Source organism: Stenella coeruleoalba (assembly GCF_951394435.1).
Source record: "Stenella coeruleoalba genome assembly, chromosome: 3".
Classification (NCBI taxonomy): Eukaryota; Metazoa; Chordata; class Mammalia; order Artiodactyla; family Delphinidae; genus Stenella; species Stenella coeruleoalba.
The window spans coordinates 157,362,092-157,380,993 of NC_137148.1; positions in this window are offsets into that span (position 1 = coordinate 157,362,092).

Sequence of the window (18,902 nt, forward strand, 5' to 3'; positions counted from 1 at the left end):
TTCTTGGATCGATCCCTTGATCATTATGTAGTGTCCTTCTTTGTCTCTTTTAATAGTCCTTATTTTAAAGTCTATTTTGTCTGATATGAGAATTGCTACTCCAGCTTTCTTTTGGTTTCCATTTGCATGGAATATCTTTTTCCATCCCCGTGCTTTCAGTCTGTATGTGTCTCTAGGTCTGAAGTGGGTCTCCTGTAGACAGCATATATAAGGGTCTTGTTTTTGTATCCATTGAGCCAATCTGTGTCTTTTGGTGGGAGCATTTAGTCCATTTACATTTAAGGTAATTATCGATATGTATGTTCCTATTCCCATTTTCTAAATTGTTTTGGGTTCATTATTATAGGTCTTTTCCTTCTCTTGTGTTTCTTGCCTAGAGAAGATCCTTTAGCATTTGTTGTAAAGCTGGTTTGGTGGTGCTGAACTCTCTCAGCTTTTGCTTGTCTGTAAAGGTTTTAATTTCTCCATCAAATCTGAATGAGATCCTTGCTGGGTAGAGTAGTCTTGGCTGCAGGTTGTTCTCCTTCATCACTTTCAGTATGTCCTGCCACTCCCTTCTGGCTTGTAGGGTTTCTGCTGAGAGATCAGCTGTTAACCTTATGGGGATTCCCTTATGTGTTATTTGTTGTTTTTCCCTTGCTGCTTTTAATATGCTTTCTTTGTATTTAATTTTTGACAGTTTGATTAATATGTGTCTTGGCATGTTTTTCCTTGGATTTATCCTGTATGGGACTCTCTGTGTTTCCTGGACTTCATTAACTATTTCCTTTCCCATATTAGGGAAGTTTTCAACTATAATCTCTTCAAATATTTTCTCAGTCCCTTTCTTTTTCTCTTCTTCTTCTGGAATCCCTATAATTCGAATGTTGGTGTATTTAATGTTGTCTGAGACTGTCCTCAGTTCTTTTCATTCTTTTTTCTTTATTCTGCTCTGCAGTAGTTATTTCCACTATTTTATCTTCCAGGTCACTTATCCGTTCTTCTGCCTCAGTTATTCTGCTATTGATCCCATCTAGAGTACTTTTAATTTCATTTATTGTGTTGTTCATCATTGCTTGTTTCATCTTTATTTCTTCTAGGTCCTTGTTAACTGTTTCTTGCATTTTGTCCATTCTATTTCCAATATTTCGGATCATCCTTACTACCATTATTCTGAATTCTTTTTCAGGTAGACTGCCTATTTCCTCTTCATTTGTTAGGTTTGGTGCATTTTTATCTTGCTCCTTTATCTGCTGTGTGTTTTTCTGTCTTTTCATTTTGCTTATCTTACTGTGTTTGGGGTCTCCTTTTTGCAGACTGCAGGTTCGTAGTTCCCGCTGTTTTTGATGTCTGTCTCCAGTGGCTAAGGTTGGTTCAGTGGGTTGTGTAGGCTTCCTGGTGGAGGGGACTAGTGCCTGTGTTGTGGTGGATGAGGCTGGATCTTGTCCTCTAATGGGCAGGTTCACATCTGGTGGTGTGTTTTGGGGTGTCTGTGGCCTTATTATGATTTTAGGCAGCCTCTCTGCTAATGGGTGGGGTTGTGTTCCTGTTTTGCTAGTTGTTTGGCATAGGTTGTCCAGCACTGTGGCTTGCTGGTCATTGAGTGAAGCTGGGTGCTTGTGTTAAGATGGAGGTCTCTGGGAGATTTTCGCCATTTGATATTATGTGGAGCTGGGAGGTCTCTTGTTGATCAGTGTCCTGAAGTTGGCTCTCCCACCTCAGAGGCAGAGCCCTGACTCCTGGCTGGAGCACCAAGAGCCTTTCATCCACACGGCTCAGAATAAAAGGGAGAAAAAGTAGAGGGAATTAGTAGAAGTATGAGGAAAGAAAGAAGGAAAGGAGGGAAGGAAGAAAGAAAGAAAGAAAGGAGCAAAGAAGGAAAGAAGGCAAGAAGGAAAGAAAGGAGGGAGGGAGGAGGGAAGGAAGGAGGGAAAGAAGGAAAAAAGAAAGAAAGAAGATACAGTAAAAATAAAATAAAGTATAATAAAGTTATTGAATTAAAAAATTCTTATTTAGAAAAAAAAAAGGGATGGATAGAACCTTAGGACAAATGTTGGAAGCAAAGCTATACAGACAAAATCTTACACAGAAGCATACACATACACCCTCACTAAAAGAGGTAAAGGGGGAAAAATCATAAATCTTGCTCTCAGAGACCACCTCCTCAATTTGGGATGATTCGTTGTCTAAAGGAGGGAAGGAAGGAAGGAAGGGAAGAAAGAAAGAAAGAAAGAAAGAACAAAGGTAAAGTATAATAACGTTATTAAAATTAAAATTAATTATTAAGAAAAAATTTTTTTAAAAAACCATGGACGGATAGAACCCTAGGACAAATGGTGGAAGCAAGACTATACAGACAAGATCTCACACAGAAGCATACACATACACATTCACAAAAAGAGGAAAAGGGGAAAAAATCATAGATCTTGCTCCTAAAGTCCACTTCCTTAATTTGGGATGATTGGTTGTCTATTCAGGTATTCCACAGATGCAGGGTATATCAAGTTGATTGTGGAGCTTTAATCCGCTGCTTCTGAGGCTGCTGGGAGAGATTTCCCTTTCTCTTCTTTGTTCTCACAGCTCACCGGGGCTCAGCTTTGGATTTGGCCCTGCCTCTGCGTGTAGGTCGCTGGAGGGCGTCTGTTTTTTGCTCAGACAGGACGGGGTTAAAGGAGCCGCTGATTCGGGGGCTCTGGCGCACTCAGGCCGGCGGGGAGGGAGGGGCACGGAGTGCGGGGCGGGCCTGTGGCGGCAAAGGCCGGCGTGAATTTGCACCAGCCTGAGGCCCGCCGTGCGTTCTCCCGGGGAAGTTGTCCCTGGATCCCGGGACCCTGGCAGTGGCGGGCTGCACAGGCTCCCGGGAGGGGCGGTGTGGAGAGTGACCTGTGCTCGCACACAGGCCCCTTGGTGGCGGCAGCAGCAGCCTTAGCGTCTCCCGCCCGTCTCTGGGGTCCGCGCTTTTAGCCGCGGCTCGCGCCCGTCTCTGGAGTTCCTTTAAGCAGCGTTCTTAAACCCCTCTCCTCACGCACCAGGAAACAAAGAGGGAAGAAAAAGTCTCTTGCCTCTTTGGCAGGTGCAGACTTTTCCCCGGACTCCCTCCCGGCTAGCCGTGGTGCACTAACCACTTCAGGCTATGTTCAAGCCGCCAACCCCAGTCCTCTCCCTGCGCTCCGCTCCGTCCGAAACCGAAACCCGAGCCTCAGAGCCTCAGCTCGCAGCCCTGCCCGCCCCGGCGGGTGAGCAGACAAGCCTCTCGGGCTGGTGAGTGACGGTCGGCACCGATCCTCTGTGCGGGAATCTCCCCGCTTTGCCCTCCGCACCCGTTGCTGTGCATTCCTCCGCGGCTTCGAAGCTCCCCTCTCCGCCTCCCGCAGTCTCTGCCCACGAAGGGGCTTCCTAGTGTGTGGAAACTTTTCCTCCTTCACAGCTCCCTCCCACTGGTGCAGGTGCCGTCCCTATTCTTTTGTCTCTGTTTTTTTTTTTTTTTTCTTTTGCCCTACCCAGGTACGTGGGGAGTTTCTTGCCTTTTGGGAGGTCTGAGGTCTTCTGCCAGCCTTCAGTAGGTGCTCTGTAGGAGTTGTTCCACCTGTAGATGTATTTCTGGTGTATCTGTGGGGAGGAAGGTGATCTCTGCGTCTTACTCTTCCGCCATCTTCAAGGTCCCCCCCTACAGTCTATTTTGTTTGATACGAGTATTTCTACTCCAGCTTTCTTTTACTTCCACTTGCATGGAATAACTTTTTCCATCCCCTTGCTTTCAGTCTGTATGTGTCCCTAGATCTGAAGTGGGTCTATTGTAGGCAGCATATATATGGCTCTTGTTTTTGTATCCATTCAGCCAATCCATGTCTTTTGGTTGGAGCATTTAATCCATTTACATTTAAAGTAATTATTGATATGTATGTTCTTATTGCCATTTTGTTAATTGTTTTGGATTTGGTTTTGTAGGGTTTTTTTTTTCCTTTCCTCTTTTGTTCTATTCTCTTGTGATTTGATGACTATCTTTAGTGTTGTGTTTGGATTTCTTTTTCTGTTTTGTATGTATATCCATTATAGATTTTTGGTTTGCAGTTACCATAAGGTGTTGGTACAGCAGTCTATATAAAACACATGATTGTTTTAGGTTGCTGATCTTTAAGTTTCAAATGCATTTCAAATATCCTGCATTTGTACTCTCCTCTCACAATTACTGGTTTAGATATCATATTTGTGTGTGGATGGTTTCCTACCTTTACTTTATGTTTGCCTTTAGAGCTTCCCATCATAATTTTCTTGTTTCTAGTTGTGGCCTTTTCTTTTCCACCTAGACAAGTTCCAAGGCTAGTTTGGTGGTGCTGAATTCTTTTAGGTTTTGTTTGTCTATATAGCTTTTGATTTCTCCATCAAATCTGAATGAGAGCTTTGTTGGATAGAGTATTCTTGTTTGTAAGTTTTTCCATTTCATCAATTTAAGTATATCATGACTCTCCCTTCTGGCCTACAGAATTTCTGCTGAAAAATCAGCTGATAACCTATGGGGATTACCTTGTATGTTATTTGCTGCTTTTCCCTTGTTGCTTTTAAAATTTCTCTCCATATTTAATTTAATTTTTTTTTTTTTTTTTTTTTTTTGCGGTACACGGGCCTCTCACTGTTGTGGCCTCTTATGTTGCGGAGCACAGGCTCCAGATGTGCAGGCTCAGTGGCCATGGCTCACGGGCCCAGCCACTCCATGGCATGTGGGATCTTCCTGGACCGGGGCACAAAGCCATGTCCCCTGCATCAGCAAGCGGACTCTCAACCACTGCGTCAGCAGGGAAGCCCTCTCCATATTTAATTTTTGTCAACTTTATTACTATGTTTCTCAGCATGTCCCTCCTTGGATTAATCCTCTATGGGACTCTCTGCACTTCTTGGACTTCGGTGACTGTTTCTTTTCCCATGTTAGCGAAGTTTTCAACTATTATTTCTTCAAATATTATCTCAGGCCCTTTCTCTCTCTCTTCTCCTTCTGGGACCCCTATAATGTGAATATTGGTGCGTTTGATGTTGTTCCAGAGGCCTCTTAAACTGTCCTCATTTCTTTTCATTATTTTCTTCTTTATGCTGTTCTGTGGCAGTGATTTCCACCACTCTGTCTTCCATGTCACTTATATGTTCTTCTGCCTCATTTATTCTTCTATTGATTTCTTACAGTGTATTTTTCATTTCAGTTATTGTACTCTTCAACTCTCTTAGGTTGTTCTTTATATTTTCTCTTTGTTAAAAATTTCTTGTAACCTCTCACTCTGTACATCCATTCTTTTCCCAAGCTCTTGGATCACCTTTATGATCATTACTCTGAACTTTTTCTCAGGTAGATTACCTCTCTCCATGTCACTTAGCTGTTCTTCTGCTGTTTTATCTTGTTCCTTCATCTGGAACATATTCCTTTGCCCTTTCATTTTGTTTAAATTTCTATTTGTATTTTTATGTATGTGGAAGGTTAGTTACGTTTCTTGACCTTTGAGAAGTGGCCCTCTCTAAGGATGTCCTATGTGTCCCAGAAGTACACTCCCCTCTCTTCACTCAAGGGCCAGGGACCAGCGGGTCCCCAGGTAGGTTCTGACTTGTGTTTGCAGACTCAGTTCCACTAGCTGTGGGATTTTAGTTTTCTTGCTTCTGGTGTCTGTACCCTGGTGGGTGAGGCTGGTCTAGAGGTTTGTGCAGGCTTCCTGGTGGGAGGGACTGGTGCCTGCTCTCTTTTGGGTGGAGCTGGATCTTGGCCCTCTGATGGGCAGGACCATGTCAAGGGGTGTATCTAGAGGTGTCTGTGGTCTCAGGAAGTCTTTAGGCAGCTTTCCTGCTGATGGGTGGAGCTGTGCTCCTGCTCTGCTGGTTGCATGACCTGAGGCATCCCAGCACTGAGCCTACAGGCTGTTGCATTGGACCAGTGCTAACGACCCAAGCAAGATGTCAGCCTCTAGCAAGAATTCATGCAGATGAATACTCCCTGATATTTTTGCCATCAGTGTCTATGTCCCCATGGTGAACCATAGCTCCCCCTTGCCTCCCCAGGAGACCCTCCAAGACAAGCAGGTAGGTTTGGCCCAGGCTCCTGTGAATTTACTGCTTTTCTCCTGGGTTCTGGTGTGCATGAGATTTTGTGTATACCCTTTAAAAGTGGAGTCTCTGTTTCTCCCTGTCCTGTGGAGCTCCTGCAGTTAAGCCCTGCTGGCCTTCAAAGCCAGATGCTCTGGGGGCTCATTTTCTCAATGCAGTGCCACCAGGCTGGGGAGCCTGATGTGGGGCTCAGGACTCTCACTCCCTCCTGTGGGAGAACTTCTGCAATATAATTATTCTCCAGTTTGTGTGTTGCCCACCTGGGGGGTATAGGATTTGATTATATAATGAGTGTGCCTCTCCTACCAACTCGTTTTGGTTTCTTCTTTATGTCTTTGGATGTAGAATATCTTTTTTGGTAGGTTCCAGTCTTTTTTATTGATGGTTGTTCAGCAGTTAGTTGTGATTTTGCTGTGCCCATAGAGGAGGTGAGCTTCTACTCCACCATCAGAAGTTATGGGAAACAGTGAAAGCAGTGTTCAGAGGGGAATTTATATTTGTAAACAACTTGGATGAGCTGAACTGTAGACTGGTCACAGCTGAGGAAAGAATTAGATCACTTGAATATAGGTCAGTATTTCCCAAACTATAGAGGACTGAATGTAAAAACTATCTGACAGTGGACTTCTCTGAGTAACCAGCAAGTATTTATTTTCTTGCTTTACCAGGGGTTGCCTGCAGGCCTTGGGTGGGGCTTGGTTTGGGTGGGTGGAATGGGGCAAACAGGGCACAGCTGGAGCCTGCAGGGTGCGCTAAGTGGTCTCAGGTATGTTCAGGCAGTAACTGCAGGTCCTATGGAGGCACAAGGAGAGGGTCGGTTGGGATTCACCAAGCCCCATGGGTGGCTCAGAGAACCATGGACTCAGGCCCAAGGCATTTCTGCTGCAAACACTCTTCCCAGAGGAAGCCTCAGCTGGGGGTTTTTCATAAATTCCCTTTACCATGTTCTATTTCTAGTTTTCTGAATATTTTGAACAGTAAAAGAGTGTTGGACTTCCCTGGTGGTGCAGTGGTTAAGAATCTGCCTGCTAATGCAGGGGACATGGGTTCAATCCCTGGTCCAGGAAGATCCTACATGCTGCAGAGCAGATAAGCCCATGTGTCAAAACTACTGAGCCTGCACTATAGAGACCGCAAGCCACAACTACTGAGCCTGCATGCCACAATTAGTGAAGTCCACCTGCCTAGAGCCTGTGCTCCACAACAAGAGAAGCCACCGCAATGAGAAACCCACACACCACAATGAAGAGTGGACCCCACTCGCCACAACTAGAGAAAGCCTGCGCACACCATTGAAGACCCAAAGCAGCCAAAAATAAATAAATAAATAAATAAATTTTTTGAAAAAGGATACCTAGAATTCACACACAAAAAAGACTTTAAAAAAATAGTAAAACGGTGTTCAGTTTTGTCAAATGCTTTTTCTGCATCAATTGAGATGATAATATATTTTTTTTTCTTTCATTGTATTACATACTGTATTATATTGATTGATTTTCTTATGCTGAACCACTCTGCATTCTTGGCATAAGTCCCATGTACTCATGGTGCACAATCCTTTTTATCCACTGTCAGATTCAGTGTTGTTAGTATTCTGTCAAGAGGGTTTTGGATTTATAAGAGATATTGGTCTATAGTTTTCCTCTACATCAGTCTTTGACTGGCTTGGTATCAGGTTAATGCTGGCCTCATACAAAGGTTTAGAAAGTGCTTTTTCCTTTCTATTTTCAGAAGAGTTTGAGGAGGATTGTTGTTAATCTTTAACTGTTTGGTAGAATTCACCCAGAGAAGCCATCTGACCCTGGATTTTTCTTTCTTGGAAAATTTTTCATTACTGATAATACTTCCTAATCTTCCAAATCTGTTATGATTTTCTATTTCCTTTTGAGTCAGTTTTGGTAGTTTATTTCAGCTAGGTTATCTAATTTGTCAGTGTACAATTGTCCATAGTGTTCTCTTATAACCCTTTTTATCTCCGTGAGGTTAGTAGTACTGTCCCCACTTTTATTTCATCTTTTTTTAATATATCTTTATTGGAGTATAATTGCTTTACAATGTTATGTTACTTTCTGTTGTACAACAAAGTCAATCAGCTATAAATATACATATATCCCCAAATCCCCTCCCTCTTGAGCCTCCTTCGCATCCTCCCTATCCCACCCTCTAGGTCATCACAAAGCATTGAGCTGATCTCCCTGTGCTACACAGCAGCTTCCCACAATCCATCCATTTTATATTTGGTGGTTTATGTAGGTCAAAGCTACTCTTTCACTTCGTCCTAGCTTACCCTTCCCTCCCTGTGTCAAGTCCATTCTCTACATCTGCGTCTTCATTCCTGCCCTACCACTAGGTCCATCAGTACTGTTTTTACATCCCATATATGTGCGTTAGGATATGGTATTTGTTTTTCCCTTTCTGACTGTATGACAGACTCTAGGTCCGTGCACTTTATTACAAATAACTTACTTTCATTCCTTTTTATGGCTGAGTAATATTCAATTGCATATATGTGCCCACATCTTCTTTATCCATTTATCTGGACATTTTTTTTTATTTATGGACATTTAGGTTGTTTCCATGTCCTGGCAATTGTAAATAGTGCTGCAGTGAACATTGCGGTACCTGACTGTTTTTGAATTATGGTTTTCTCAGGGTATATGCCCAGTAGTGGGATTTCTGTGTCATATTGTAGTTCTAGTTTTAGTTTTTTAAGGAACCTCCATATTCTTCTCCATAGTGGCTGTATCAATTCACATTCCCACCAAAAGTGCTGGAGGGTAACTTTTTCCCCACAACCTCTCCAGCATTTATTGTTTGTAGATTATTTTTATAATGGATATTCTGACTGATGTGAGGTGATACCTCATTGTGGTTTTGATTTGAATTTCTCTAATGATTAGTGATGTTGAGCATCTTTTCATATGTTTGTTGGCAATCTGTATGTCTTCTTTGGAGAAATGTCTATTTAGGTCTCCTGCCCATTTTTGGATTGGGTTGTTTGTTTTTTTGATATTGAACTGTATAAGCTGCTTGTATATTTGGGAGATTAATCCTTTGTCAGTTCCTTCATTTGCAAATATTTTCTCCCATTTTGAGGGTTGTCTTTTGTCTTGTTTATGGTTTCCTTTGCTGTGCAAAAGCGTTTAAGTTTCATAAAGTCCCATTTGTTATTTTTGATTTTACTTCCATTACTCTAGGAGGTGGGTCTAAAAAGATCTTGCTGTGACTTATGTCAAAGAGTGTTCTGCCTATGTTTTCCTCTAAGAGTTTTAATAGTGTCTGGCCTTACATTTAGGTCTTTAATCCATTTTGAGTTTATTTTTGTGTATGGTGTTAGGAAGTGTTCTAATTTTATCCTTTTACATGTAGCTGTCCAGTTTTCCCAGCTCCACTTATTCAAGAGGTCATCTTTCATTCATTGTATATTCTTGCCTCCTTTGTCAAAGATAAGGTGACCATATATGTGTGGGTTTATCTCTGGGTTTTCTATCCTGTTCCATTGATCTATATTTCTGTTTTTGTGCCAGTACCATACTGTCTTGACTACTATAGCTTTGTAGTATAGTCTGAAGTCAGGGAGCCTGATTCCTCCAGCTCTCCTTTACTTTCTCAAGATTGCTTTGGTTATTCGGGGACTTTTGTGTTTCCATACAAATTGTAAAATTTTTTGTTCTAGCTCTGTTAGGAATGCCATTGGCGATTTGATAGGGCTTGCATTGAATCTGCAGATTACTTTGGGTAGTATAGTCATTTTCACAACGTTGATTCTTCTGACCCAAGAACATGGTCTCTCTCTCCATTTGTTTGTATCATCTTTGATTTCTTTCATCAGTGTCTTATAATTTTCTGCATACAGGTCTTTATTCTCGTTAGGTAGGTTTATTCCATGTATTTTATTCTTTTTGTTGCAATGGGACTGTTTCCTTGATTTCTCTTTCTGATTTTTCATTGTTAGTGTATAGAAATGCAAGAGATTTTGGTGCATTAATTTTGTATCCTTCTACTTTACCAAATTCATTGATTAGCTCTAGTAGATTTCTGGTGGCATCTTTAGGATTTTCTATGTATAGTATCATGTCATCTGCAAACAGTGACAGTTTTACTTCTTCTTTTCCAGTTTGGATTCCTTTTATTTCTTTTTCTTCTCTCATTGCTGTGGCTAAAACTTCCAAAACCATGTAGAATAATAGTGGTGATAGTGGGCATCCTTGTCTTGTTCCTGACCTAAGATGAAATGCTTTGTTTTTCACCATTGAGAATGATGTTGGCTGTGGGTTTGTCATATATGTCTTTTATTATGTTGAGGTAGGTTCCCTCTCTGCCCACTTTCTGGAGAATTTTTATCATAAATGGGTTTTGAATTTTTTCAAAAGCTTTTTCTGCATCTATTGAGATTATCATATGGTTTTTATCTTTCAGTTTGTTAATGTGGTGTATCACATTGATTGATTTGTGTATACTGAAGAATCCTTACATTCCTGGGATAAACCCCACTTGATCATGGTGTATGATCCTTTTAATGTGGTGTTGTATTCTGTAATGTGGTGTTGGATTCTGTTTGCTAGTATTTTGTTGAGGATTTTTGCATCTATGTTCATCAGTGACACTGGCCTGTAATTTTCCTTTTTTTGTGTGTGTGACATCTTTGTCTTGTTTTGGTATAAGGGTGATGGTGGCCTCATAGAATGAGTTTGGGAGAGTTCCTCCCTCTGCTGTATTTTGGAAGAGTTTGAGGAGGATTGGTGTTAGCTCGTCTCTAAATGTTTGATAGAATTCTCCTGTGAAGCAATCTGACCCTGGGCTTTTGTTTGTTGGAAGACTTTAAATCACAGTTTCAGTTTAAGTGCTTGTGATTGGTCTGTTCATGTTTTCTATTTCATCCTGGTTCAGTCTTGGAAGGTTGTACTTTTCTAAGAAGTTGTCCATTTCTTCCAGGTTATCCATTTCATTGGCATATAGTTGCTGGTAGTAATCTTTCATGATCCTTTGTATTTCTGCAGTGTCAGTTGTTACTTCTCCTTTTTCATTTCTAATTCTATTGATTTGAGTCTTCTCCCTTTTTTTCCTGTTGAGTCTGGCTAATGGTTTATCAATTTTGTTTATCTTCTCAAAGAACAACCTTTTAGATTTATTGATCTTTGCTATCATTTCCTTCATTTCTTTTTCATTTATTTCTGATCTGATCTTTATGATTTCCTTCATTCTGCTAAGTTTGGGGGTTTTTTTTTTTGTTCTTCTTTCTCTAATTGCTTTAGGTGTAAGTTTAAGTTGTTTATTTGAGATTTTTCTTGTTTCTTGAGGTAGGATTGTATTGCTATAAACTTCCATTTTAGAACTGCTTTTGCTGCATCCCATAGGTTTTGGGTCATTGTGTTTTCATTGTCATTTTTTTCTAGGTATTTTTTGATATCCTCTTTGATTTCTTCAGTGATATCTTGGTTGTTTAATAGCATATTGTTTAACCTCCATGTGTTTGTATATTTTACAGGCTTTTTCCTGCAATTGATATCTAATCTCATAGCGTTTTGGTCAGAAAAGATGCTTGATATGATTTCAATTTTCTTAAATTTACCAAGGCTTGATTTGTGACCCAAGATGTGATCTATCCTGAAGAATGTTCCATGTGCACTTGAGTGTATTCTGTTGCTTTTCATGGAATGTCCTATAAATATCAATTAAGTCCATCTGGTTTAATGTGTCATTTAAAGCTTGTATTTCCTTACTTATTTTCTGTTGGATTATCTCTCCATTGGTGTAAGTGGGGTGTTAAAGTCACCTACAATTATTGTGCTGCTGTTGATTTCCCCTTTTATGGCTGTTAGCACTTGCCTTATGTATTGAGGTGCTCCTATTTTGGGTGCATAGATATTTACAATTGTTATATCTTCTTCTTGGATTGAAAAAGAAGATACAACTACTCCAGCTTTGTTTTGATTTCCATTTGCATGGAATATCTTTTTCCATCCCCTCATTTTCAGTTGGTATGTGTACCTAGGTCTGAAGTGAGTCTCTTGTAGACAGCATATATATGGGCTTGTTTTTGTAGCCATTCAGCCAGTCTGTGTCTTTTGGTTGGGGAATTTAATCCATTTACATTTAAGGTAATTATCATTATGTATGTTCCTATTACCATTTTCTTAATTGTTTTTGGTTTGTTTTTGTAAGTCTTTTCCTTCTCTTGTGTTTCCTGCGTAGAGAAGTTCCTTTAGCATTTGTTGTAAAGCTGGTTTGGTGGTGCTGAATTCTCTTAACTTTTGCTTGTCTGTAAACTTTTGATTTCTCCATCGAATCTGAATGAGATCCTTGCTGGGTAGAGTAATCTGGTTGTAGGTTTTTCCCTTTCTTCACTTTAAATATATCTTGCCATTCCCTTCTGGCCTGTAGTTTCTGCTGAAAGATCAGCTGTTAACCTTATGGGGATTCCCTTGTATGTTACTTGCTGCTTTTAATACTTTTTCTTTGTGTATAATTTTTATTAATTTGATTAATATGTGTCTTGGCGTGTTTCTTCTTGGGTTTATCCTGTATGGGATTCTCTGCACTTCCTGGGCTTTATTTACTCTTTCCTTTCCCATGTTGGGGAAGTGTTCAACTATAATCTCTTCAAATATTTTCTCAGACCCTTTCTTTTTTCCTTCTTCTTCTGGGACCCCTATAATTCAAATGTTGGTGTGCTCAATGTTGTCACAGAGGTCTCTGAGACAGTCCTCCATTCTTTTCATTCTTTTTTCTTTATTCTCCTCTGTGGCAGTTATTTCCACCATTCTGTCTTCTAGCTCACTTTTTTATTCTTCTGCCTCAGTTATTCTGCTATTGATTCCTTCTCGAGTATTTTTAATTTCAGTTATTGTGTTGTTCACCTCTGTTTGTTTGCTCTTTAGTTCTTCTAGGTCCTTGTTATATGTTTCTTGTATTTTCTCTGTTCTATTTCCAAGATTTTGGATCATCTTTCCTATCATTACTCTGAATTCTTTTTCAGGTAGTTTGCCTATTTCTTCTTCATTTATTTGGTCTTGTGGGTTTTTATCTTGCTCCTTTGCCTGTAAGATATTTCTCTGTCTTCTCATTTTGTCTAATTTACAGTATTTGAGGTCTCCTTTCCCTAGGCTGCAGCATTGTAGTTCCTCTTGCTTCTGTTCTCTGCCCCCAGTGGTGGGGTTGGCCCAGTGTCTTGTGTAGGCTTCCTGATGGAAGGGACTGCTACCTGCATTCTGGTAGCAAAGTAGAAACAGAAATATATATAAAAAAAGAAAATATATTAAAGAAAGAAAAAGATAAGCAAAACCCTGGAAAAAATGGTAAAAACAAACAAAAATAGAAACAAAGAAACACACACACACACACACGTAAAAGAAACAAAAATAGAGCCAAATACAACAAAAAGCAAGAGAACAACCAGACAAATAGAAGAACTCAAAAAATGAAATCAAACAATCAGGACTAAAACTAACAAAAACACATAACTTAAAAACAAAACAAAAGCAGTGTGCCAACTGAAGAATAAAGCAAGGAAACAGAACAAACTGATAAAAATGATTTAAAATAACAATAATAAAATAAAAAGGGAAAAACACTGGACAACAGAAAAGCAAAGTAGAAATATAAACATAAATATATATATGAAAGAGAGAGAGGAAGAAAACAATAAAGGAAAAAACAGAACAACAGAAGAGGAAAGTAAAAATAGAAATGTTTTTAAAAAATTAAAATATGTTATAAAACACAGAGATCCCAAGAGTAAAAAAAAAAAAAAAAAAAAAACCCACTAAAACAACAACCACCAAAAAAAGATGTAAAAAGAAACCAAAAAAAAAAAGAGCTAGAACAAACAACAGAATGAATCAAAATATCCTAAAATTAATAGTAATAATTATGCTTCCCTGGGGTCTCTGCTGTAAGTGTCCTTGAACATGCCATGAGCCACAGCCCACCTCCACCTCCCCAAGAAATTCTCCTCTGCCTCTGGGCTGGACTCTGGACCTGCTGTGGGCCCTGTGGGCACCATTCAGACTCTGATTCGGCCCAATTCCTGTGTGTGCTTGACCCCAAAGTCCACAGCTGCCAGAGCTAGACCATTTTCATCTGTGGGAACACTCATTGCCTACTCAGATATTCCATAGACACAGGGTCTACCTAGCTGATCACAGTGGGTTAATCTGCAGCTTGTACAGCTGATGGAAAGATTTTTGATCTTCTTCCTTAGTCACCCTGTCCCTGGGGTTCAGCTTTGGTTTTATCCCCACCTCTGCATGTGGTCCACCCACAGGAGTCTGGTCCTGAGGCTGCCTTGGAGCTCTTGGGTCTGCCCCTGTGAGGACCTGGCACAGAGGTGGTATGACTGCTTGGATCGCAGGAGCCCCAGTGGCACCAAATGCACAGGGAAGCCAGTGACCACAGGCACAAGAGATATGGCCCTAGTGAGAGATTTTTCTGGCACCTGGCATAAGGCACATGAGGGCCAACCCAAGCCGGGGTTTTTCTGGCACCCAGCAGCAGACATGCAAGGGCCAGCCCTGAGAGGACTTTTTTTTTTTTATTGCCCTGCAGCTGGCATGTGAGGGTCAGCTCTGAGGGGGCTACTTTTATTGCTCAGCAGCCAGCGTACAAGAGCCAGCCCTGAGCAGGCTTCTTTTATTGTCATCGGCAGAAACCAGCATGTGGGGAGAGAGAGGTTACAATAATGGCTCCTCCCCCTGCGTGCAACTCAGCAGTAGCGCCCTGCTTTCATGGCAGTCCAGTCTCCCTCCATAGGCACTCCCTGCTGCAGATTTCCTCCCTCCTGCCCCATCAGTCTGTCTCCCCACAGCCAGCAGCAGTTCTTGCTCGGTGCCTGTTCTCCAATCCCCATGAACCAGCTCCCAGCCCCCTTGCACACTTGTGAACACACATCCCAGTCCATGGCACATAAAGCTGAGGTACGGACCATCTGTGTATTTCTCACTCTGTCCCGTCTGCTACAGATAAGCCAATTCACCCACTTATGACAGCCTCAAATGCTTCCCTTCTGTCCCAGTCCATTTCCCCATCGGAGGGGTGGTTTCCCTGTCAGAGAGGGGGTTTCTGCGAATTTGGAAATCTCTCTTCTGCTTCAGCAACCCCGTCCAAGGGTGCAGGTCCTGTCCCACTTCCTCTCCTCCTCCTTCTCCCTTCTTTTTTTCCATCCTACCCAATTATGCAGGGATATTTATAGTCCTTTCCAGTGTCCAAGGTCTTCTGCTAGTTTTCAGCCGGTGTTCTGTGAGTATTGTTGCATCTATAGATGTATTCCTTATGCATCCATGGAGAGAGATGAACTCCACGTCCACCTACTCCTCCACCATCTTGAATCTCCTCATACTTTGAGAGCACAGTTTTTAACCTAATATTTCCCCTTGCATATAAATCCTGCTCATGTCTCATAAATTTGTCAGATGTTGCATTTTCCCAAAAACTTCCTCCAATCCTGCTTTTATTAATCAAGGTTTTCCAGAGAAACAGAACAAGAGGACACATGCATGCATGTGTGCACGCACCTATTTCATCTTAATTGTTTGCATCTTCTCCCTTTTTTTCTTAGTCTAGCTAAAGGTTTTTGAATTTTATTGATCTAGTCAAAGAACCAACTTGTGGTTTTACTCATTTTTTCCTATTTTTCATTTCAATGATGCCTGCTCTAATCTTTAGTATTTTCTTTCTTCTTTCAATTTACTTTACTATTCTTTTTTTAGTTCCTTTGTATGCAAAATTAGGTTATTAATTTGAGATTGTCTTCTTTTTTAATGTAGGCATTTACAATGATAAATCTCCCCCTGAGCTCTGTTTATGCTGCCTTCCATAAGTTTGGTTATGTTGTGCTTTCATTTTCATTTCTCTCTCATGTTGGTATCCTTGGTGGTATCCCACAAACCTCTGTGGCTCTGTTCATTATTCTTCATTCCTTTTCTGCCCCTTCTTCCTTACCTTGGATAATCTCAATTGTCCTGCAAGTTCTGCAAGTTCACTGATTCTTTCTTCTGCTCTCTCAAATCTGTTACTGAGCTTTTCTAGTGACTTCTTCATTTTAGGTATGATAATTTTCAGCTTTAGATTTTCTACTTGTTTCCTTTTTATAATTTCTATCTCAATATTGATATCTTCTATTTGGTGAGGCATTGTTCTCATGCTTTCTTTTAGTTCTTTAGATGTGGTTTCTTTTAGCTCTTTGAACATTTTTTAAATAGATGATTTAATGGCTTTGTCTAGAAATTTCAATATCTGTTCTGCCTCAGAAACATTTTCGGTTGATTTATTTTTCTTTCCCCCATGAATGGGCCATACTTTCTTGTCTTTGCATGCCTCATTTTTTTGTTGTTGTTGTTGAAAACTGGATATTAAAATGTGATAGCTCTTAGAATCAGAGTTTCCCCTTCCCCAGGGTTTGTTGTTTTTATTTGTTTGTTGTACTTGTTTAGTGACTATTTTGAACTAGTTCTGTAAAGTCTGTACTCTTTGTTGCCTGTTGGTGAGCTTAGTGATCAGTTAATGACTGGATGGATGTTTATTCAAACACCTGGAACTAATAATCTCCCAGTCCTTGCCAAGAGGCTCTGGGTACATTTTGGTGTACACCTTCAGCACTCAGGCAGTTGATAACTCTGCCTTACCTTTGCTTCCTGCTTCTGCAGTGCCTCAAGGTCAGCCAGAGTTGAGGGCTTAGGGCTTTCTCATGTCTTTCCTCAGTATGTGCATAGGCTACACATGTGTGTGGACTTCTAGATTCCCAGGAATATGTCAGAGCCTTTCAAAGCTCCAGTAGTCATCTCAGTTGTCAGTTTTTAGAAAAATCCTTATTTGGCTTGTCTATTTTTTGCTCCAACTGTTATCCATCACCTTAGCCACAATATTTTGACATTTGCTTGCAAATTTTTTTCACAAGTGCTCCCCAGGGAAAGACTTTTAGCACTGGTTGAGCACCAAATCAGGTAAAGTAAAGACAAGCCTTTCAAGTAGGGTCTTCCAGGGAACCATCAGATAGGTCAGACAGGTACACAACTTTGGGAACACAACTTTGTACTCTTATGTTTTAGGTGTGTCCTTTAAAAGCAACCCAAAATGGATTTTGTTTTACCCAACCTCAAATTTTTTTCTTTTAAAGGAAGCACTTAGTCCAATTACACTTATTCTAATTACTGATATATTTCAATTTAGTTCTCACATCTTATTTTTCCTATCTAATTGTTCTACATTTTCCATGTTTTAATATCTTTTAATTGTGAAAATAACACATAAATTTTAAAATGTAAGAGAATAAATGTGCAGTGTAACTCATTAGTATAAATCAAACACCTGTATGATCCCTAGCAGCACTAAGCATCCTCACAAACCACTTCCCTATTACAATCCTTCATTGCATTTATTTGTGGTTTTACCACTGAAGTATGTATCTCTAAACACTATAATTTACTTTGCCTACTTATGAATACTATGTAAAATGGAATCACAGTGTATGTATTCAACAATATGTAAGATGTGTTGTTATTCATAGTTTTGGCTCACTCATTTTTCTATGTAATATTCCAGTCCATTACATGAATATATCACAAGTTATTTATCCACTCTACTGTTAATTCACTTTTGATTTATTTTTAATTTTTTTCTCTAGTGAATAATAATACTTTGAATATTCTTTTGCATGCATCTATGCATTCATTTCTCCAGGGAATATACTTAGCAGTAAAATTGCTAAGAAATAGGGCATGTATATCTTCAACTTTAGTTATAATGCAAAACTGTGTTCCTTAGGATTATATCAATTTATCCTCCTACTAGCAGTGTCTAAGAATTCCTATTACTCCCCATCTGCATTAACACATGGAGTTTTCAGTTGCTAGTTGGCCTGCCCTGCTTATTGTAATTTTAAGTTAAATTTTCCTAATTTTTAATGAGGTTGAATAACTTTTCATTTGGTTTTTGATATTTTGATATCTTCTTTTTCGTGAAGTGACTGCTCAAATCTTTTGCCCATTTTTCTCATGTGTAATTTGTCTTTTTATTACTTTCTGGATACAGTTATTTGTTGGTTATATGAGTTTTAAATATATTCTCCCACTGTGGCTTTCCTTTTCACTCTCATTTTGTTGTCTTTTTCTCTTGTTTTGTTTTATAGAGAAAATAGTGTAATAAACTCCCATAAACCTATCACTTATCTTCTATAATTATCAACATTTTATCCTTATATCTTTTGATAGAGTTCTTAATTTTAAAGTTGTCGAATTATAGTTATAGTTATTATGGTTAGTACTTTTCATGTTCATTTTATGATATCTTTCCCTAAGGTCATGAAACATGCTCATATATAATCTTTTACCTGCTTTGTAAGTTTCCATTTCCTATTTAGGTCAATAATACATCTGGAATTAATTTTGGAATCTGGAATGAGGTACGGTTCAGGTTCCATTTATTTTCATATGGACACACGATTTTTCCACATTATTTACTGAAAAGATTGTCTTTTATCCAAATCTCTGCAGTGCCACTTTCCTCACTCTCTGTCACTCTTTCTCCCTCTTTCTCTCAGGCTCCAGCTGGCCCTCCAGAACCCAAATCAGGCCTACTAGTTGGGGTTCCTGACCCAAGTTGATACAGAGAAGGGGAATCCCATTCATACAACCAGCTAGTGCCTTGTTTGCATTCCTGGCCATGACCCTGAGGCTGACTCTGGGAACTGTCTGTGACTGTTTTCACACCACATCAGCAGAGTTGAATACTTATGACAGAAACTGTATGGTCTGCAAAGCCTAAAATATTTACTACCTGGCCTGCACTAGTTTTCTATTGCTGCTGCAACAAATTGCCACAAACTTAGTTATTTAAAACAACACAAA